The sequence below is a fragment of the Geotrypetes seraphini genome, chromosome 9, assembly GCF_902459505.1.
Source record: "Geotrypetes seraphini chromosome 9, aGeoSer1.1, whole genome shotgun sequence".
Classification (NCBI taxonomy): domain Eukaryota; kingdom Metazoa; phylum Chordata; class Amphibia; order Gymnophiona; family Dermophiidae; genus Geotrypetes; species Geotrypetes seraphini.
The window spans coordinates 121,754,014-121,776,455 of record NC_047092.1 but is presented as its reverse complement, the minus strand read 5'-3'; the positions used below and the strand labels follow the sequence as shown (position 1 = coordinate 121,776,455).

Below are 22,442 nucleotides of genomic sequence, written 5' to 3'. Positions count from 1 at the left end.
TTGCATGCCTGTCACTTCCATTATATGCAAATCTCTCTTATGCATATTAATTAGGGCTAGCTTGAAAAACCGATTGGCCTGGTGGTCCTCCAGGACAGGGTTGGGAACCACTGGTCTAGAACCTTTGCTTTTGAATGAGCCCTCTCTATACCCATCTTAATATTAAATCGTACCATGCAGTGATCAGTGGATGCCAGATGATCACCCACACTTTCCCCGTTTGTAAGCACTAGGTCCAGTATGACTCCTCACCACATGGGTTCCATTACCAACTGCTAGAACAGTTCTCCTTCTAGAGAATCCAGAATCTCCCTACTTCTAGGATATTACTCCCTATTTCTATTAATATCACCTATTAATAATACATCCCCTTTTACATCTATATTTTGAATGTCTACTATTAAGTCTCTATCCACTTCTCAAGTTGACTTTTCTAATATTTCTATTTTAGTTCTAATCCCAGAAACATCTTTAATCAGTGTTGTTTGAACTTCTTGACATGATGACACTGAAATCTCCACAGATTCTAGTCTACTTTCCAAACTGCGAATCTTCTGTAATTCAATACGATAATAAAAACACAGCCTTATCATAAAAGGTGATGGAGTTCACCACAGGGAACATTATGTTAGCAAGATCAGAAATAGCAATCCAAATTGATTCCAAAGATATTTTGAAATTTACATACCAGAGTTTTGGGCAACAAATTCTAGGGGATCAACAGCATTGGTTCATCTGGAAAGGTCTGATTGCCAAGAAAACCCCTTCCATACAAATTCTACAGCAGGGGTGCCCAATACATCGATCGCAATCGACCAGTAGATTGCGAAAGCTGATCATGGAGCCCATCCTGGGCCCGGAACTTCCTCTCCGTCAGAATTGACGTCGGGGAGAGGAATGCTGGTCGGCCCAATGCTTCTGCAGTGAGAACTTGGGGCGGCAGTGACTTGGGGGCCTGTTCCCCAATGGCGGCGGCAGTGGCTTGGGGGAGGGCAGGGAGACAGAAAGAAAGAAGGGAAACAGAAAGAAATAAAGGGGGCATAGGGAGACAGAAAGAAAGGGGGCATGGAGAGAGAAAGAAAGAAAGGGAGGCAGGGAGATAGAAAGAAGGGGGCAGGGAGAAAGAAAGGGGGAGGGGGCAGGAAGAGAGGAAGAAAAAGTTGGGGGAGGGAATGAGGTCTGGAGGAGAGGAAGCATACAGTAGCCTGAAAGAAGGGAAGATATATTGGATGCACAGTCGGAAGAAGAAAGTGCAACCAGAGACTCATGAAATCACTAGACAACAAAGGTAGGAAAAATGATTTTATTTTCAATTTAGTGATCAAAATGGGTCTGTTTTGAGAATTTATATCTGCTGTCTATATTTTGCACTATGGCCCCCTTTTACTAAACCACAATAGCATTTTTTTTAGCACAGGGAGCCTATGAGCGAGAGCAGCTCCCTGCACTAAAAACTGCTATAATGGTTTAGTAAAAAGGGAGGGGGGTATATTTGTCTATTTTTGTATGATTGTTACTGAGGTGACATTGCATAGAGTCATCTGCCTTGACCTCTTTGAAAATCCCCCAAAATATAAATGATAATTAACATTTTCTCTGCGTACAGTGTGCTTTGTGGGTTTTTTAAAAAATTTTATTGTTGGTAGATCATTTTGACTTAAGAACATAAGAACATAAGAAGTTGCCTCCGCTGAGGCAGACCAGAGGTCCATCCTGCTCAGCGGTCCGCTCCCGCGGTGGCCCATCAAGCCCATTGCCTGAGCAGTGGTATATATCTATCTATACCCTTCAATCCCTTTTTCTTCTAGGAAACTATCCAAACCTTCTTTGAAACCATTTAATGTGTTCCTGTCTACCACAGCCTCTGGAATCGCGTTCCATGTATCCACCACCCTCTGAGTGAAGAAGAACTTCCTAGCGTTTGTTCTAAACCTGTCCCCTTTCAGTTTCTCCGAGTGCCCCCTTGTACTTGTGGTGCCCCTTAATTTGAAAAATCTGTCCCTGTCTACTTTTTCTATGCCTTTCAGGATCTTGAAGGTTTCTATCATGTCTCCTCTAAGTCTCCGCTTTTCCAGGGAGAAAAGTCCTAGCTGCTTTAATCTGTCGGTATATGGGAGATTTTCCATTCCCTTTATCAGTTTAGTCGCTCTTCTCTGTACTCCCTCTAGTATCGCCATGTCCTTCTTGAGGTGTGGCGACCAGTACTGGACACAGTACTCCAGATGCGGCCGCACCATTGCACGATACAGTGGCATGATGACTTCCCTCGTCCTGGTCGTGATACCCTTCTTAATGATACCCAACATTCTGTTAGCTTTCCTTGAGGCCGTGGCGCACTGCGCCGATGCCTTCAGTGTTGCATCTACCATCACTCCCAGGTCTCTCTCCAGGTTACTGACCCCTAGTGGTGTTCCCCCCATTTTGTAAGTGAACATCGGGTTCTTTTTCCCCACGTGCATGACCTTGCATTTCCCTACGTTGAAGCTCATTTGCCATTTTTCGGCCCACTTTTCCAGCTGCGTTAGATCCTTTTGGAGATCTTCGCAGTCTTCCCTCATTTGAGCCCTGCTGTATAGTTTGGTGTCATCTGCAAATTTTATGACCTCACACTTGGTTCCCGCTTCTAGGTCGTTTATGTAGATATTGAACAGGAGTGGTCCCAGCACCGACCCCTGTGGAACTCCGCTCGTGACCCCTTTCCAGTCCGAGTAGTGGCCCTTTACGCCAACCCTCTGTTTCCTGTTTGCCAGCCAGTTTTTGATCCATCGGTGGACCTCCCCTTGCACCCCGTGGTTCCATATCTTTTTGAGCAGTCTCTCGTGTGGTACCTTGTCGAAGGCTTTTTGGAAGTCGAGGTAAATGATATCTATAGATTCCCCTTTATCCACCTGGCTGTTCACCCCCTCAAAGAAGTACAATAAGTTTGTGAGGCAAGACCTACCCTTGCAGAAGCCATGCTGACTCGGTTTTAGCTGCACATTGTTTTCGATATATTCACAGATGCTGTCCTTAATCAGTGCCTCCATCATCTTTCCTGGGACTGAGGTCAGGCTCACCGGCCTGTAGTTTCCTGGGTCGCCCCTTGAGCCCTTCTTGAAGATGGGCGTGACATTTGCTATTTTCCAGTCCTCCGGGATCTCTCCGGTTTTTAGGGATAGGTTGCATATTTGTCGGAGTGGCTCCGCTATTTCATTTTTTAGTTCCTTGAGTACCCTTGGGTGAATGCCGTCCGGACCTGGCGATTTGTCGCTTTTTAGTCTGTCTATCTGCTTGAGTACATCCTCTTGGCTTACCTTTAAATTGACCAACTTATCATTTTGGTCTCCTATTACGATTTCCTCGGGTTCCGGAATGTTGGTTGTATTCTCCCTCGTGAAGACTGACGTGAAGAACTCATTTAACTTGTCAGCTATCTCTTTCTCTTCTTTTACTACTCCCTTTCTATCTCCATCATCCAATGGTCCCACCTCTTCTCTTGCCGGTTGCTTCCCCTTGACATATCTGAAGAAAGACTTTGTTGCTTCCTCTGCCAGTCTCTCTTCGTATTCTCTTTTTGCTTTCCTAACCAGTCGGTGACACTCCTTCTGGTGTTCTTTGTGCACTTTTTGGTTCTCCTCTGATTGGTCTTTTTTCCATTTTCTGAATGATGCTTTTTTGTCGCTTATCGCCTTCTTCACTGCATTTGTTATCCACACTGGGTTTTTTGTTCTATTTTTTTTGCACCCTTTCCTGAACTTGGGGATGTACAGGTTTTGTGCTTCGTGCACAGACCCCTTGAGTAAGGTCCAGGCTTTTTCTACGGATTCCATCTTTCCTATGTTGCCTTTGAGTTTCTTTCTCACCATTTCCCTCATGGCATCATAATTTCCTTTTTTGAAGTTGAGTGCCGTCGTTGTGGTTCTTTTCCCCTTTGATGATCCAATTTCTAGCCTGCACTGGATCGTGTTGTGATCGCTGTTACCTAGCGGGGCTAATACCGCCACCTCCTTTGCTGGCCCCCATAGTCCGTTGAAGATTAGGTCAAGAGTGGCATCGCCCCGTGTTGGTTCCGTGATCAGTTGCTCCATGAAACAGTCCCTCGTGACCTCTAGGAATTTGGTCTCCCTTGCGCAGTTTGAGTGTCCAATACTCCAGTCTATCCCAGGATAGTTGAAGTCCCCCATCACCACCACATTTCCGCTTCTGCATACCTGCCTCAGTTCAGCCTCCATGTACTGGTCGATTTCTTCCGGTTGTCCAGGTGGGCGGTAGTACAGACCCAATTTAATGTCTGCCCCAGTTCCTCCCTGTAGCTTAACCCATAGTGATTCCAAGCCATCCGCCCGTACTGTTGTTTCCATCCTGGCTGAGGGTATGGAGTCTTTTATGTACAGTGCTATTCCTCCACCCTTTTTATGTGTCCTGTCTCTCCTGTATAGTTTGTACCCTGGTATGGCCACATCCCACTGATTGTCCTCAGTCCACCACGTTTCTGTAATTCCAATTATGTCCAGGTCCTTTTTGCTGGCAATGATTTCTAGCTCACCCATTTTGGCTCTTAGGCTCCTAGCATTTGTGTATAGGCAGTTTAAGACCCAGGTTTTTGCCCTCTCTTTTGTTTTTCTTCGTGTTTTGGGTCTCCTGCAGTCCTCCTCGTGGTTCGCCAGCCCCCGAGCTTCATCTCGGTCATCCTCCTCCTGTTGTGTGTCTGTGATGTCCTCAGTCTTCTCTGTTGGTTTTCCTCGTGGTTTGGTGCTCCTGCCGATCTCCTCATGGGCTGCCAGTCCCTGAATCTCTTTCCGCTCATCCTCCTCCTGTGGTGCGTCTGTTTCGTCCTCAGTCTGCTTCCCCATTTTTGGCTCTGACTGTTTCCTCCTTTTTCCACTTTTTAGCTTCATTTGTTCCTTAGGCCCCTGCATTGCATCCTTGGTTTTATTTACAAAAAATGTCCACTCAGTCTCGAGCTCTCTATCGCCTGTTCCCTGTTCAGTATCTTTGTTTGATACTCTGGTCCGATGTGTCGATGTCAGATCGACTGTCGGCTTTCCCCTTGTCCTTAGTCATTTTAAAAGTAGCTCGCAAGGCCAAAAAGTGTGGGCACCCCTAGTCTACAGCCTACTGTTTCTCCAGTTGTAATGCTTAGATTTGTTGAGTCATAGGTCAGGAATCAAACTGAGAGAATGGAGCTAAACTAAAGAGAAGCTTAAAGCCATGGCACCAGGTCATGAACGAAGTAGTGAGAGTGAGCAGCCACTCCCCCCCCCCCCCTTGGTGCTCTGTTGACACCACATCTCCAGAAACCTGACATACTAGTGTTCTGGTAAGGGTTAGGGTAATGGGATTTGATAAACCACTGGTTTACAATGATTATATGTGGTATTTTCTCTGTTCTTAGTGTGTTTGAAGTCTACATATTATACCTAGGGCAATGGAAGGTCACAAGTTAAGTGTTATAACACATTTTATTTCTACTAGAAATTATTTGAACAATTTTCATAAAACATAAAGGTCATATCTTATAAAGATAAGCTGCAATTCAAGGAAAGAAATTGAATTATTGAAAATTGAGCACGAATTTGGACTTGGAGGATGAGACATCTATGAGACAAACTTGTTTTTTTTTTTTACTACATAGAGCATTTTGGACCCCAGTTCATTTACAAAAGTTGGATAGCTCTAAGTCTAATAGATGTTGGCATTTTCATCTCGAAGCAGGGACTTTAGATCATTTATTATTCTATTGTCCATTCATATTGGCTTTTTGGAAATCAATCTGGGGTCAAATAAATTGTTGGAAAATCCGGTGGCATTATCGTATGATACTTTTCTATTTGGCATGCCAATGAGGGCTAAGAGCTAAATATCTTCAAATAATAATACTTATTATGACAGGGGATGCAATACAACAGATTACGAGCAATTGGAAGAATTGGAATAGATTGAACTATTGTTTCTGGTGGAATTCTTTATGTCATATATACAAAATGGAAAGGGTAATAGCTACACAGCAGGGGTATTTAAGAAAGTTTCAAGATGTTTGGAAGCCCTTAACAAATTATTATAATGAGTAAATACCCTTTTTTCCCCCTTTAATGGTGCATGTCCAAGGAGGGGGGAGGGGTTGTTTATGGTCTTTGTATAGTTATAAGGAATGTTAAGAAAGAATTTATGTGATTTTAAAATTGATTTGGAATGGGAGGGAGGGGGGAGATAAGTTTTTTAAAATGGATTATTGCAGAATATTAAGAACATAAGAATTTGCCTCCGCTGGGTCAGACCAGAGGTCCATCGCGCCCAGCAGTCCGCACCCGCGGCGGCCCATCAGGTCCTTGACCTGTCATGTTATCTTGATTTAGCCCTATAGCCTTGTTTTCATCTATACTCTTTCCATACACTTATCTACCCTTATCTGTATCCCTCAATCCCCCTATCCTTCAGGAATCCATCCAATCCCTCTTTGAATCTCTGTAGCGTACTCTGCCTGACCACTTCCTCAGGGAGCGCGTTCCATGTGTCCACAACCCTCTGTGTGAAGAAGAACCTCCTGGCATTTGTTCTAAACTTATCCCCTTCCAATTTCTCTGAGTGCCCTCTTGTGCCTGTGGTTCCCCGTAGTTTGAAGAATCTATCCTTGTCTACCTTCTCCATGCCCTTCATGATCTTGAAAGTTTCTATCATGTCCCCCCTAAGCCTCCTCTTTTCCAGGGAGAAGAGCCCCAGCTTGTCCAGCCTGTCAGCGTATGAACAGTCCCCCATACCATTTATCATTTTCGTAGCTCTTCTCTGGACCTTCTCAAGTATCGCCATGTCTTTCTTGAGGTACGGCGACCAATATTGGACGCAGTACTCTAGATGCGGGCGCACCATTGCACGATATAGTGGCATGATGACTTCCTTCGTCCTGGTTGTAATTCCCTTCTTAATGATGCCCAGCATTCTGTTAGCTTTCTTCGAGGCCGCTGCACATTGCGCTGATGATTTCATGGTTGTATCCACTAGCACACCCAAGTCTTTTTCAAGATTACTCTCCCCCAGCAATGTTCCCCCCATTTTGTAGCTGTACCTCGGGTTCCTTTTCCCTATATGCATGACCTTACATTTTTCTATGTTAAAGCACATTTGCCATTTGTTTGCCCACTCTTCCAGTTTGCTTAGGTCCCTTTGCAGGTCTTCGCACTCCTTTGTGTTCCTAACTCTGCTGCAGAGTTTGGTGTCATCAGCAAATTTTATAACTTCACACCTCGTCCCCGTTTCCAAGTCATTGATATATATATTGAACAGCAGTGGTCCCAGCACCGACCCCTGCGGAACACCGCTTGTGACCCTCTGCCAGTCGGAGTATTGGCCCTTCACTCCAACCCTTTGTTTTCTGTCGGCCAACCAGTGCCTGATCCAACTGTGTACATCCCCTCCCACCCCGTGGTTCGACAATTTCTTAAGTAGCCGTTCATGGGGGACCTTATCAAAGGCCTTTTGGAAGTCGAGATAAATGATATCTATGGATTCCCCTTTGTCCATCAGGCTGTTTATCCCTTCAAAGAAGTGCAGTATGTTTGTTTGGCATGATCTTCCCTTGCAGAAGCCATGTTGGCTCGGTTTCAGCTGTCCATTTCTTTCTATGTGCTCACAGATGCTATCCTTTATTAATGTTTCCATCATCTTGACCGGAATCGAAGTCAAGCTCACCGGTCTGTAGTTCCCCGGGTCACCCCTCAATCCATTTTTAAAGATAGGTGTGACATTCGCTAGCTTCCAGTCCTCCAGTACCTTCCCAATGCTTAAGGATAGATTACAGATTTGTTGGAGTGTGTCCACTATTTCCGTCCTCAGTTCCCTTGGGTGGATTCCGTCCGGACCCGGTGATTTGTCACTTCTCAATCTGTCTATCTGTTGGAGGACATCCTCATAGCTTACCTCTAAGGTCTCCAGTTTTTCATCCTGATCCCCACTTATGGTCTCCTCGGGTTCCGGTACATTGGAGGTGTCCTCACTTGTGAAGACCGACGAGAAGAATCGGTTTAGCCTATCGGCTACCTCTTTTTCCTCTTTAATCACTCTCTTTCTGTCTCCATCGTCTAATGGACCCACCTCCTCCCTCACTGGTTGCTTCCCTTTCACGTATCTGAAGAACACTTTGAAGTTCCTTGCTTCCCCAGCAAGCTTTTCTTCATATTGTCTCTTAGCTTTTCTAACCAATCGGTGACATTCCTTTTGGTGTTTTTTGTGTTCCTTCTGGTTTTCCTCAGTTTGGTCCTTTTTCCATTTTCGGAAGGACACTTTCTTGTCACCTATCGCCGCCTTTACTTCTTTTGTTGTCCATACTGGGTCTTCTGTTCGATTTTTTTTTGCACCCCTTCCTAAACCTGGGGGATGTACAGGTTTTGTGCTTCTTGCACCGTGTCCTTGAGAAGGGACCATGCTTCCTCTATGGTCCCCCATCTTTCTAGAGCTGTTGCTGAGTTTCTTTTTCACCATTTTCCTCATAGTATCATAGTTCCCTTTCTTAAAGTTGAGTGCTGTCGATGTGGTTCTCTTCACCCTTGAGGTTCCTACTTCTAATTTATACCGGATCATGTTGTGATCACTGTTGCCTAGTGGCCTTACTACTTCCACCTCCTTTGCAGGTCCCCCTATTCCATTGGGGATTAGGTCGAGAGCGGCGTCCCCTCGCGTTGGTTCCTTGACTAGCTGTTCCATGATGCAGTCCCTCACAGCGTCTAGGAATTCCTCTTCCCTTGCGCAGTTGGAGTGACCAATGCTCCAGTCGATCCCCGGGTAGTTGAAGTCTCCCATCACCATCACAATTCCGCTTTTGCATTCCCGTCTCAATTCTGCTTCCAGGTCATGGAGGTTTGCTTCTGGTTTTCCAGGTGGGCGATAGTACAGTCCCACTTTTATGTCAGCTCCATTTTTCCCTGTTAATTTGACCCATAGTGATTCCAATCCTTCAGCCTTTGCTGCCGTATCCATCCTGGCCGAGTGGATAGAGTCCCTTACATATAGTGCTATTCCTCCACCCTTCTTGCAAGTCCTGTCTTTCCTGTAGAGTTCGTACCCTGGCAGTACCACGTCCCATTTGCTGTCCTCTGTCCACCATGTTTCTGTGATTCCAATTCTGTCTAGATCCTCTCTTTTGGCCATGATCTCCAGTTCTCCCATTTTGGTCCTTAGGCTCCTTGCATTGGCGTATAGGCAATTTAAGTCCCGGTTCTTTTTTACTCCTGTTACTTTTTCTTGTGATTTGTTATTCTTGCTGTCCCCCTCACGGGCTGCCATCCCCTGAAATTTGCTTTGATCCTCCTCTCCTTGTGGTGCGTCTTTTTTGTCCTGTAGTTGGCTTTCAGGTTCTTCCCAACATTTTTCAAGCTCCTGCTGTTTCCTCTTCTTTTTGATCTCTAGTTTCACTTGGTCCCTTGACCCCTGTAGTTTGACTTTGACCTCTTCCCCGCATTTTTCCTGTTCAGTATCTTTATTGGATACTCTTGTCCGAAGCGTAGACATCAGGTCAGCTGTCGGCTTTCCCCTTCTCCTCAGGTTAAAGCCTTCTCTATTTCTCTCTCGACGTTGTTTGCCAGCAGTCTTGTCCCTACTGCGCTCAGGTGTAGTCCGTCCCTCCTGTAGAGCTTGCTTTTTCCCTAGAAGGTTGTCCAGTTTCTTATGAAGTGGAAGCCTTCCTCCTCGCACCATCTCCTCAGCCATGCATTTATTGCTTTTAGCTCGGCCTGCCTCTTCACATCCGCCCTCGGTACTGGCAGGATCTCTGAGAAAGTTATCTTCCGCATCCTCAGCTTCAGTTTCCTTCCCAGGATCCTGAACTGGTCAGTTAGTGCAGTCCTGCTGTAGTGTCTTCTGTTGACATCATTGGTCCCAATGTGGATTATCACCGCTGTCTCTTCTGTCTCAGCTCCATCCAGGATCCTCTCGATTCTGTCGGTGATGTCCTTCGTTCTTGCCCCTGGGAGACATGTCACCAGCCGGTCCTCTCTTCCTCCTGCCACATGACTGTCCACTTCTCTCAGGATTGAGTCTCCTACTATGATAGCAGAATTTCCCTTCTTCAACTTCCTTTTCGGTCTCAGGTCTGTGTTCTCAGTGTGGTACGTCACTTCTCCCTCAGGATTCTGGTGAGTCTTTGCCTCCTCTGTATTCTCGGTTTCTTCGTAAGGTCCTACTCCCCCGGTGTCTGGTGATTTATGTCTTCCATCTGTTGGTTCCTGTCGTGTTGCTAATGATCCTGTATCTCCACCATCCTGCAGGCCTCCTCGATGAATTTCTCGAGCTCCCTAACTTGCTCATCGAAGTGGCTCTCTCTTGCGGTGTCTTCAGTCGCCCAGCACGGTTTTTCTGAGATGCGGAGTCCCTCCAGCTCCTGGACCCTGTCCTGCAGTCTACCGACCTCTTTCTTCAGACTTTCCAGTTCCTGACACAGACCGCATATGTACGCCTGCCTACCCGAAGGAAGGTAGTCGTACATATGACACTCAGTGCAGTAAACCGGGAAGCTCCTCTGGGTTTCTGCTGCCTCCATTAGTTTTCCTTCTTCTTAGTCTCCCTGTGTGTGATGTGCTAAGGTGGCTCTTGATGCGCCCTGCTGATAGCCTGCCTGCCCGCCTTCTGCCTCCTTCGGCGCTCCCCTCTCCTGCTTCTCCGGGCCTCTCCCGCTTGTTGCCGCTCTCCTTCTCTCCCTGCCTGCCCTCAGCAAGCGGTCCGAGGTGCAGGTCGCGCTCCGGCTCAACACTATTGTAAGTTTTAAAAATGAATAAAGATTTTTTTTAAAAAGAAAATTGAGCAGTTTTATTAGTCTTCGATTACATTTTCATATTTTGTATTGTAGATACCTTTGGTCGTGCTCTCCTTTGTGGAGGCAGCATCACTAGTGGATTAACTAATAGGCTCCTTGTTAGTCTTTTTGGTGATAAGAGAAGGAACATTGATGTTTCATCCATTGTTCACTGCTTCAGAAATATTATGGTAAGTTTTGTACAAATTATAGATATATCCAGCATTTGCAGGGTTCTTGATCTATAGCATTTATTTCTCATTCTCAGCCAAAACATTCAACTTGCGTAGTTCAACATTTTTACTGTATGATCTAAAAATCTAATGATATCCAAGTCCAAATATATTTCACTCATCTAGACAGAACAGCAGGTTGAATGATTTACAATGGGGGGAGGGGGAAGAAAGAGACAGCTTATGTAGGTAAACATACAGTAAAATGCTTATAATGAAATGACATTGATAATCAGCATCAGGACAGGAGCAAAAAGGGAATCTCATGTCCTATGAAAACCACAAACATTAAAAGGATATTGTTCATGGGGTGGGAAGGGTAGGTGAAAGGCCAGTAGACATCCAGAGGAAGTTATTTTAAAGCAGTTTAATAGAGAGCTTGGAAGGGTACAATCATTTTTCCATTGTACTTGCTAGGTTCTATTTTGGTTTGGTTTCTTCATTTTAAAGAAAGAAAATAAGAAATAAAATGGGAAAATATTGATTGTTGCAGTTGTTTGGGCCTTGCTGCATCTGGGTAGGTAGTAGAGTGACATGGGGACAAAAATTCATCCCTGTCCCCGCAGTCTTAATTTTCTTCCCTGTGTCTCCTCACTCAAAGCAGAAACATGATTTCATGCAATTTTATGAGCCTAGGGCATACTCATAAGGAAATTGGAAGGAATGCCATACTCTGCATGCTTTCCCTACCTATTCACATGCAGTTTATAGCAGTGGTTCCCAACCCTGTCCCGGAGGACCACCAGCCAGTCAGGTTTTCAGGATAGCCCTAATGAATATGCATGGAGCAGATTTGCATGCCTGTCACCTCCATTATATGCAAATCTCTCTCATGCACATTCATTAGGGTGATCCCAAAAACCCGACTATCTGGTGGTCCTCCAGGACAGGGTTGGGAACCACTGGTTTATAGCTAACTCTAAATAAAATTCAGATACTGGATGTTTAGTGCAGCTTAAAAAGAATACTATGCCCCCTGTGTGAGCCCCACTCTTTAAAAACTTCTGTTACTGATTGTTTTATGCACTCCAGGGAATTATGTATTTTTACAAAAAAAAAATCATAACAATGTTCAGAAAAACAACATATTAAACAGAATAATATTTGCAGTATTCTGGAGATATATGGGAGTATGTTAATACTTAGCTTGCCAGTCCAGGATCTTCCTGTTGGCCATGTAAACAGTGATATTTCAGAACCACTTACCATAAGTCCTGAGGATGCTAGCAACTATAAACCTTAGTATTTTTTGGTAGGTTGCCAAATGGCCACCAGGCTTCATTCAGCTCTGCTAGCTGTTCCTTGAAATCTTGGACAAGTCACTCCAGCAACCATTCAATTAGGTATAAAACTTAAAATGTAAGCCATCCAGGATGATGAAAATACCTACTGTACCTGAATGAGACTTGCCATAAACTATTACTTAGAAAGGTGTGGTCTACACCCAAATCTAGTAACCCAGAGCAATTTTACCATACCATAATAGCAGTTAACATCCTCGAGACATGCCGATCACATGTGTTGAGCCATTGAGCAAAGGTTGTGAAAAGTTCAAAAAATGTATGTGTCCACACTAAAAATGTCATTTATGAACCATTTCCAGATGTATATATACTGGAAAAACTCAGCTAGATAAAGAAACTGATCTCAAAAGAACTCACATATAGACATGCAATTGTGACTGACATAGTGACACCCATCGCAATGCCTTGCATTTGCATGTAAAACTTATGGTTGAACATAAAATAATTTCGTTCCAGAGCTATTTTTCCTATGTTTACCAAAAACTCAACAGACAGATCAAGGCGCTGTAGATGAATCCGTACAATCTCGATAGCCCAATTTTAAGGGATATTCATGTAGAAGGCTGTAATGTCACGTCACATGTAAAAAAATTTAACATGCTGGTGGTGTCTAATATATGATCTCGCCTTTGGTACTTCAGATTTCAAATGAAAGTCCACAAAGTCAGACAGTGGCTCTAAAATCGAGCCAATGCCTGACACAATGGGCCAGCCCGGATAGCTCTGTAGATTTTTATGTATCTTTGGCACAAATAATAGGTATAACCAGTTGATCCTGTTTCAAGAAATTATACTCTAGATCACAGTTCTTCAACTACTGGTCCGCAGAAAATTCCTGCCAGTCTGCGCAGGGCCGGCGAGATCGATGCCATTAAATTTCCTGCCCTGTGGTGTTCACGGAAATCTTCTGTTCCTCCCAGCCTCGGGCGATCAAGACAGGCTGCCGACGTCGGGCATTCCCTCTGTGAGTCTCGCCTATGTGGAAACAGGAAGTTGAAAAAAATAGGCGGGACTCAGAGAGGGAATGCCCGACATCGGCAGCCTGTCTTGATCGCTGCCCCTGCTGAGTCGCCGAAGAGGGCCGCGGGGAAGGTGCAAGTAGAAGGGAGATGGTCAGCTTGCGCTGGGGGGTCAGCATGTGGAATGGGGCTATCAGCAGCGTCTGTGCTGAGAGTCTGCCCACGTGCAGGATGCGGTAGGTAGGGGCCTCCGGCTCGTCTTGGGTGGCAGGGCCTGCGGTGCAAAGCTGTTTTTGCCGGCTTGGGGGGGGGGTTGCGAATGTGTAGGGCACAGCAGGAGTAAGATCATGGGGAGCCTTCAACAGTGGCTGTCTCCTCTCCTAGCAGCTCTGTACTTACCAGGGCAGTGATTCACTCGGCAATTTCCCCTTTCCTCAGAGGCGACAATGGACCCAAGGCTGCCTAAAGAAATCACTGCTGCAGGCAAGTACTGAGAGCTGCTGGAAGGAGAGGAAGCCACTGTTGGAGGCTGGGAAGCTGCTGGATAAAGGGAGAGCTGCTACTACACCTGGAGGGAGGTAGAAGGAGAGATGCTGCTGGGAGGGGAAGAGGGAAAGGGATGGGAAGAGAGCTACTGTTGGATAGGGGGAGGAGGGAAGGGAGAAGGAAAAATTGAAGGAAACAGCTGGCAGAGAGATTAGAGAAGGGAAAGGAGAGAGACAGGAATGAGAAAGTAGAGAGAGATTGATGCTGGAAAGGGGGTCAGCAGAGAAACGAGAGAGGGATAAAGATGCTAGATCTGGTGTAGGAGAGATAAAAATGAAGAAAGCAGTGAAGCTGGAATGAATGATGTAAAAAGGAGAGAGGAGGCACAGGCTGGATGGAAAGGGGAGGGGGGCATAGAAAGAAGTCAGATACATATGGAAGGGGGAGAGGGCAGACAGTGGATGGAACGGGCAGACGCTGGAAGGAAAAGAGTGAAAAAAAGATGAAAGCAGAGACCACAAAAGGTAGAAAAAAAATCATTTTATTTCTATTTTGTCATTACAATATATCAGATTTGAAATATATATCCTGCAAGAGACATAACTGGGGACTGCAAAGCCTAACACTATTCCTGTCATGTGTGACTGCATTATTCTGTTAGCTTGATATTTCTGTGTAGCATTTTGTAATAATTTGGCTTGTTCAGTTTTCTTGATATTAGAGGGGATATATGTGAAGTGAAGGGGAAGGGAGACAGGGGTTTTGTTGTTCCTTGCTCTGAATATTTATATTTATAAAATGACAATTGTACAGAATATTGTTTCTTTTTATACTTTAATAAAATACGTTCAATATAAAATCATAACTGGGATCAGATGGTTTGTGGGGACCGAGCTTGCGGAGACGGGGCGGAAATGTATTTTTTTTTATTTCGGTCTTAGTAGTTTGCCGGTCCACAAAATAATCCTTTTATTTCTGCCGGTCCACAGGTGTAAAAAGGTTGTAAAAACACTGCTCTAGATCACTAATGATGTGTTCTAAAGCCATCATGTAATGGATGTAATGGATGTAATGGATCATATCTGCCAACTTCCTTGTGGGATCCCCACTGAGTTCTTGATAGTACTCCATATCATTGAGTTGTCGTATGACTTCCAAAACAAAATCTTCCGTATTTAAAGTGACCACCCCCTTTATCAGCTGGGCAGATAATTATGGAGTTATCCTGAGACAAGGTTTTCAAAGCTGTCCATTGAGCTGATGTAACATTGGTTTTAATTTTGCTTGGACAAGTTTCTAACCTACAGCATTCTCTACCAAATTCTGAAAGGTCAACAAACGGGGGTCCATAGGTCCTGGGAAATTCCATGTGGAAGGTCTATACAACATATTCGGTATACTCTCATCATTTGTATTCCCATGCCATTTGTATTCTAATGTTTTTTTTGGGGGGGGTTGTCATATATATTATGTTTTTTTTTCCTTTCCTAGTTATTAATAACAAAAGGTTTCAGCTCCTATTGTTTTTTTCTGAGCTAAAAAATATGGTGCCATTTTACTGAATCTGGCCCATAATTTTTGCACAGTGAACAAATAGGTGGAATGAACATGCCCAAAAATCTGAAAATAAAAAATTTCAAATTAATTCAGATGAAAACCTTTATTTATTATCTGTGCAAAGACCTAATTCTTAATAGCTTGCATACTTTTAGCCGGAGAAGAGGTGAGCAATGTTTAAAAGCCAATATACCCACTATTTCTGTGGAGAAAGTACTTTTGAAAATTCACACACTTCTTTTTCTAGGTTGAAGAACCGGAGAGGGTTATGGAAGGAATAGAGAACTATCTTGTGGCAATATGTAATTTTCAGGTAAACCTTTATTTAGGTCTTGCTCTCAGATCTTAATATAATTCAGGGCTCCAGATCCAGAATTGGGGGGAGGGGGAGGGACTAGAATTGGAAGGGATGAATACCTGGAAGAGGGAGAAAATATAAATTTGGGGGAGGGGAGAAGGGAGAACAAAAAGGAGGAGGGGTAGCTAACTGGAGAGGGAGAACCTCCCTCCCATAATTACTAGATATGTGCCCCACTCACCTATCTCCTACGCTCAACAACCTTCAGCCTGCCTCCTAAACAATTCTCAGGCAATTTATTTAATTTAATATTTAAATAAAATAGATCATCTGATCTCAGTCTCACAATTATTTACTTATTAACTTACATTTCTTATAAACCTCTTCTATTCAAAGTGGTTTACATTCAGGTACCCTTAAGAATTTCTCCATATTTGTTCTGGTGGGCTCACAGAGTCACAGGAAGCTGAAGAAGGGATTGCACTCCAAAACTATTCCAACAATTTAATGATGCTGAAGGATTTCTGTTGTGAATATATTAGTATGTGAAGTCTTTCTAGAGAACCTGCTTATTCCTAGGATAAGCAGCATAGAATCTGTTTTACTACTTGGGATCTAGCTAGGTACTTGGGAATTGGGTTGGCTCACTGTTAGAAACAGGATACTGGACTTGATGGACCTTCGGTCTGTCACAGTATGGCAATTCTTATGTTCTTATTACCTCTCTTCAATCTCTTTTAGGAAATGAAAACCCCACTAGCTCAGAGAAATCTCGGCAATTCAGCCAAGAATATTCTGGTAAAACTGTTGTCTTCTCTGTACTTAACATAGTAACATAGTAAATGACAGCAGATGGTCCATCCAGCCTGCCCATTAGTTATATCCATTAAAAATACATGATTAAATTAACTTGTCTCTTCTTTGATATTTCTGGGTCATAGACAGCAAAGTCCACCTGGTATTGTCTTAGGTTCCAAATGCTGAAGTTGCCGTCCAAGCTCACTCCAGCCTATCCAACCATCCTGTTTGCAGGATATCTTCCATGAAGCCTGGACAGTAACATCCTCATGTTGCAAATTAGTGGAGTTCCCATTGATGCCCTCCCCAGACCATCTTACACCAAATCACCACATATGGGACACAGACCGTTCAAGTCTGTCCAGTACCAGCCTTAGTTCTTTAATTTATATCCTTCATTTTCTAATTAGAGATCCTCTATGTTTATCCCATGCTTTTTTGAATTCCATCACTGTTTTCCTCACCACCACTTCCTTCAGTAGGGCATTCCAGGCATCTACCACCCTCTCAGTGAAAAATAATTTCCTTACATTGTTCATGAGTATTCCTCCCTGCAACTTCAAATTATGCCCTCTAGTTTTACCATTTTCCCTTCTCTGGAGAAGATGTGGTTCTATATTAATACCTTTCAAGTATTTAAATGTCTGTATCATATCTCCCTTGTCCCTCCTCTCCTCTAGAGTATACATGTCTAGGTCTTCCAGTCTCTTCTCATACTTCTTTTGGTTCAAACCTCTTACCATTTTTGTCACCTTCCTCTGGACTGCTTCAAGTCTTTTTATATCCTTTGCCAGATATGGCCTCCAAAACTGAACACAATACTCCAAATGTAGCCTCACCAATGACCTATACAGGGGTATCAACATATCCCCCTTCTTCTGCTAGTTATTCCTTTCTTTACAGTCTAGCATCCTTCTGGCTACAGCAACCACCTTATCACACTGTTTAGAAGCCTTTAAATCCTCAGACACAATCACCCCATGGTCCCTCTCTCTACCTGTGCTTATCAGCCTGTCACCACCCAGCACATACGGTTCCCTCAGATTTCTACCCCCAAATTCATCACTCTGTATTTCTTCATATTGAATTTTAGTTGCCAGACATTATACCATTCTTATAACTTTTGCAGATCCTTTTTCATGTTTTTCATTCCCTCCAGAGTGTCCACTCTGTTACAAATCTTGGTATCATCTGCAAAAAGGCTAATCTTACCTTCTAACCCTTCAGCAATGTCGCTTACAAATCTATTGATCAGATCCGGTCCCAGCACCAATCCCCGAGGTACTCCACTACTCACCTTTCCCTTCTCCAAGCAAATTCCATTAACTACCACCCCCAATCCAGTTCACCACTTGAGCCCTAACCAGCCCATGGTGTTTGTTTATGATAAAGTGCCAGGTTTTGAAAAGCTGTCCGGACTCAAAAGGAGGACATGTCCAGGGAAATCAGGATGTCTGGTAACCATAGCCAGGGGTGGTCTGCCCCACCTTCCTTATGTCACTGACTATATGTAAACCGCTTTGAATGTGTAACCATAAAAAGCAGTATACAAGTTCCATTGCCTTTCCCCTTTCCCTACTACAGGGTCAGGAGAATGGGACTATGCAATATATTTTCACAATTTGGTACTTTTTCACTTAGTGGGTTGCAATCTGTTACACGTCACCCTTTTAGATTGCTTGTAGGTTTGTCTGAGATGAGGTATAATGTTATTCACCTTGGAAGCTCTGGCTGTAGTGGGGTCTGTTGCATTTTTCTGAAAACAGTGTTGGAGGGTTTTCAAGGTACCAACAGGCTGAATTTCTAGTATGCAAATAAAAGTACTTAGCCTAGAATCTTTAATGTCAACAGATTATGTTCTTACCTTGATAATCTGGGTTCTGTTAGGATACACAGGAGTCCATACTGTAGCTGTTGATTCCCATTGCCCATGAACTGCAGAAGGGTATCACTTTTAAGAACTTGAAATTCCTCCCCTACTGCAGTGGAACACAACACCCTCCTCAGTTGGTATCAAAGCAATCAAATTCCACTGAAACATAAGAAAAGAAGGAAAGGCATAGGGAACTCCCCCAGCAATAAACATATTCTTCTCTGAAACTTAGGGCTCCTTTTACTAAGGTGCACTAGTGGTTTTAGCATGTGCTACATTGCCACGCATGCTACACACTAACGCCTCCATAGAGCTTGCGTTAGTATTTTTCTTGTAGCGCGAGATTAGCGTGCGCTAAAAACGCTAGCGTACCTTAGTAAAAGGAGCCCTTAGAAAATAGAACAATAATTAAAAACCAATTAATGAGTAAATAGTGAACAATAAACCACATATATGAGTAACTGAAAGCCAATCCCTCCCAATAGGAAAGAGAAAGGGAAACACCTAATACCTGAAACACATCTTTTCTTAATCTTAGGCACTGAAGAAGAGGTCCTGAGACAGACACCGGCAATATCCAAGGTAGAAATCAGGCGAATCACAAAAATCCGCACAATGAGGCTAGTACAGACTCCTGTGTATCCTAAGAGAACTCGAGGTGACAAACTAATCTATTGTTCTGTTGCAGATACACAGGTGTCCGTACTATAGCTGACATACCAAAGCGGTGCCATATTTCTAGGGAGGGACAGATGAGCCCGCTGAATTGAGGACCCAAAGGCGGCATCATCTCGAGCCACTACATCCACTCTGTAGAACTTCATAAAAGTGTGAAGAGTAGCCCAAGTAGCTGCTCTACAGATTTCATCAGGCAAAACAGCCTGGGACTCAGCCCAGGAGGTCACTACACTTCTCATGGAATATGCTGCAAGAGAAATAGGCAGATGTTTTCTGCATGACATGTAAGAAGATGAAATAGCCATACAGATCCATCTGACAATAGATGTTTTGGAAGCTGGCCTTCCCCTTTTCAGGTGACTGGTCAGCACAAAAAGATGATCAGAAAGCCTGGAGAGAAAGTCAGCTTGGATGTTCTGTATTTCTGCCACATGTGCAGCAAAGAGAACTTGCAAGTGAAGTTCTGCTCACAGGAATAATATCTGGGCTTCCAAGTGAAGGGAAGCATTTTTGTTGCCACCCTTTATGTTTACATAAGACACCACAATGGCATTGTCCAAAAACACCCTGACTTCTTTCCCTGTCAGGAAAGACTGCAACTGGCTCTCAGTTCCAGATGATTGAAGGACCCTTTGTTCTCCAATAGGGACCACTTGTCCTGGAGGGGGTAACCGCAGAAGAGAGCCCCCAGCTGCTGAGGCTGGCATCAGTTGTTATGGTTACCCATGAGTCAGTTCCAAGAGACATGCCTCTTATAAGGTTCTACCCTTGGAGACACTAACACAGGAAATAATTTATGCCTCTGAAATTGCTCAGCATTCAGTCATCAAAGGAATCCTTCTGGCTGCCAGTCAGATAGACCACAATCACACTTTCACCCCCAAGAATCTTCACGTGGCGGAGAAATTATGCAGCCAGTTCTCTGATACCCCAAGGGTTCGTACTCAGGGGACATGCATCCTGCACTCAAGCGTTTGATCAAATCAGCAAGTGAGCCAATCCCCCCAGGAGGACAGAACCTGAGCTCCTGACAGGACCCAAAGCAGGCTGGCTCTGCAGGCACTCTATGAGATTGGCCTGGGAGCAGCAGTTTTCCCATGAGGGACTGCATCTTTTCCCTGACAGAATATGCCCAAGCAGGGGACCTCTGAGCACCAAAGCCACAAATAATTTTTTTTTAAAAATCTGACAGAAAATACCCAAAATAATAAAAAGAAGCACAGCAGAGCAAAACTCACCTTCAGAGTTCACTTGCAGAAAGAATAATTGAGGAGAGTGCTATTCTCCACTGCAGAAGGGGAGGCATTTCAAGTTCTTAAAGTGATACCCTTCTGTAATTTGTAGGAAATGGAAATCAACAGCTGTAGTACGGACTCCTTTGTCTCCACAACAGAACCAAATATTTCTCATAAAGAATTCAATATCATATGTCTCCACTCCCTTTACTTTACTTTTGGGGGTCCAACTGTTTAATTCACTTGAATAGAGGGTACCCCAACATGATATCAAAACCAGATAAAATTTACTCAGAACTACTCAACCAGCAGGCTCTGGCTGTGCAAAATAACCTCTTGTAGAGATGAATTGCCTAATCTATATTCACTGATCTTTACTCTCAGTATTTATGTATTTTTTTAGCTGAATTCAGGATGTGCTACTGATAAAAGTTTGAAAGACATTGATTTCGATATAACGGTAAGCTGGCTTTGATCTGTATCTGTTTACACTGTTTGGTAGTGATTTACATCATTTTAGGAGTTTCACTCTTTGCTGGTTATCTCTGCTTTATGAGTCTGGCTCGCCTTGAGAGAAGTGCAGGAGAAGGGGGAGGGGCAGTTACTAGGGCACTATATCAGCCACAACTAAAAAACAACTTGGGGCACAAGAGCCAACTTTTCAGAATGATTGGGGTGCTATACTCAATAGAAATTACCCCTCCCTGGACACAATCAATGAGTTTGCTTGACCACCCACACCTATAGCTTTGGGGGCCCTGGCAGAGGCAAACAGGGTCCTGAGTAATCACACAAACAGTTCTGAACTACTACCTAGGGTTAGGAAAAATAATTTTGAAAATATGAACTGATATGTACAATAAAATTACAAAGATGATAGATCTTAAGGAGCTCATAATAATAAAAAAAACCAAACATCTAAAAAGTGGCCTAAATGGGTACTTGAACAATCAAAAAGCATGATCGGCCAAGTACCCATAACCAAAGCTGGTTTTAGACGTATCTAAAACCAGCTTAGGCCTTTTCCCTGCCTCTAAATGCATAGAGCAAAAAGAGGCATTTTTAGAGGAGGGGAAAGGGCGGGAGGTGTACAGCAGGTATAGCCAAAACTTTAGACAAGTTGCCTAGTTGGCACTTATACGTTTTGACTTAGACCAAGTCAAAACAGGTATAAGTGCCAAAAAAGGGCCCACTGAGCAGATGGCGGCTGGCATGATCAACTCAGCGGTCCGGCAACCTACCCACCCCCACTGCAACCATTGCAGCAGGAGAGATGGCTCATCTCCCCTGCCGCGATGGCAATCACCCTTCTACCCGAACTGCTGTGACTCATGGGTTTGTGGCAGTTCAGGTAGAGGGGTGATCGCCATCACGGCAGGAGAGATAGTCAATCTCTCCTTCCGCGATCCTTCAACCTCCCCCCCCCCCCGACAAGAAAGGGTAGGAGGGAATCCAAGCCCTCCTGCCCCAGAGACTCCCCTACCCCCCCACTAAGATCCAGGCAGGAGGGAGCCCAAAATCTTCTGCCCCAGTGACAACCCCCCCCAGCCTGACACCGATCTGGGCAGGAGGGAGCCCAAGCCCTCCTCTCCTGGAGAACCCCCTACCTCCCATCCCCACTAAAATACAGGCAGGAGAGATCCCAGGCCCTCCTGCCCCAATGCAGCCCTCCCCACGACTGCCCCCCAAACCCCTGATCAGCTCACCAAAAAGCCCCCCACCGCTGACCCTGCGATGCCACCCCCCACCCCCAACAACCCCCCTTTATCTTAAAAAAAGTTGCCAGACAGACGGGTCCCAATCCATGCATCCAGTAGGCCCGCCATCCTCAGAATGGCGAGCCTTAGGACCTGATTGGCCCAGGCACCTCAAACCCCACCCACAGGTGGGGCCTGAGGTATCTGGGCCAACCGAAATTGGCCCATGTGCCTCAGGCCCCACCCACAGGAGGGGCCTAAGGCTACTGGGCCAATTCCGGTTGGCCCAGGCGCCTCATGCCCCAATTGTGGGCAGGGTTTGAGGTGTCTGGGCCAATCAGGCCCTACGGCCCGCTATGCAACGGATGGTGGGCCTGCTGGTCAGACGGGCTTGGGACCTGTCCGTCCGTCCAACTTTTTTAAGGTAAGGGGAGGTGTCGGGGGGGTCACAGGTTGGCAGAGGGGTCTCACAGGTCGGCAGGTGGGAGGGTGTTCAGCAGGTCAATTGGGGGTTTGGGGGGTGGTCATGGGGGGCTGCATTGGGGCAGGAGGGCCTGGGATCCCT

General features: G+C 44.7%; 1 long non-coding RNA gene across 1 annotated transcript; it reads left to right on the top strand.

Moving 5' to 3' along the window:
• The first annotated feature begins 10,825 nt into the window (after positions 1-10,825).
• On the top strand, positions 10,826-20,640 carry LOC117366510. The gene is made up of 4 exons (XR_004540598.1): positions 10,826-10,950; positions 15,546-15,611; positions 16,338-16,394; positions 20,584-20,640. It is a non-coding gene; the product is annotated as an uncharacterized LOC117366510 (long non-coding RNA).
• The last annotated feature ends 1,802 nt before the right edge of the window (positions 20,641-22,442 follow it).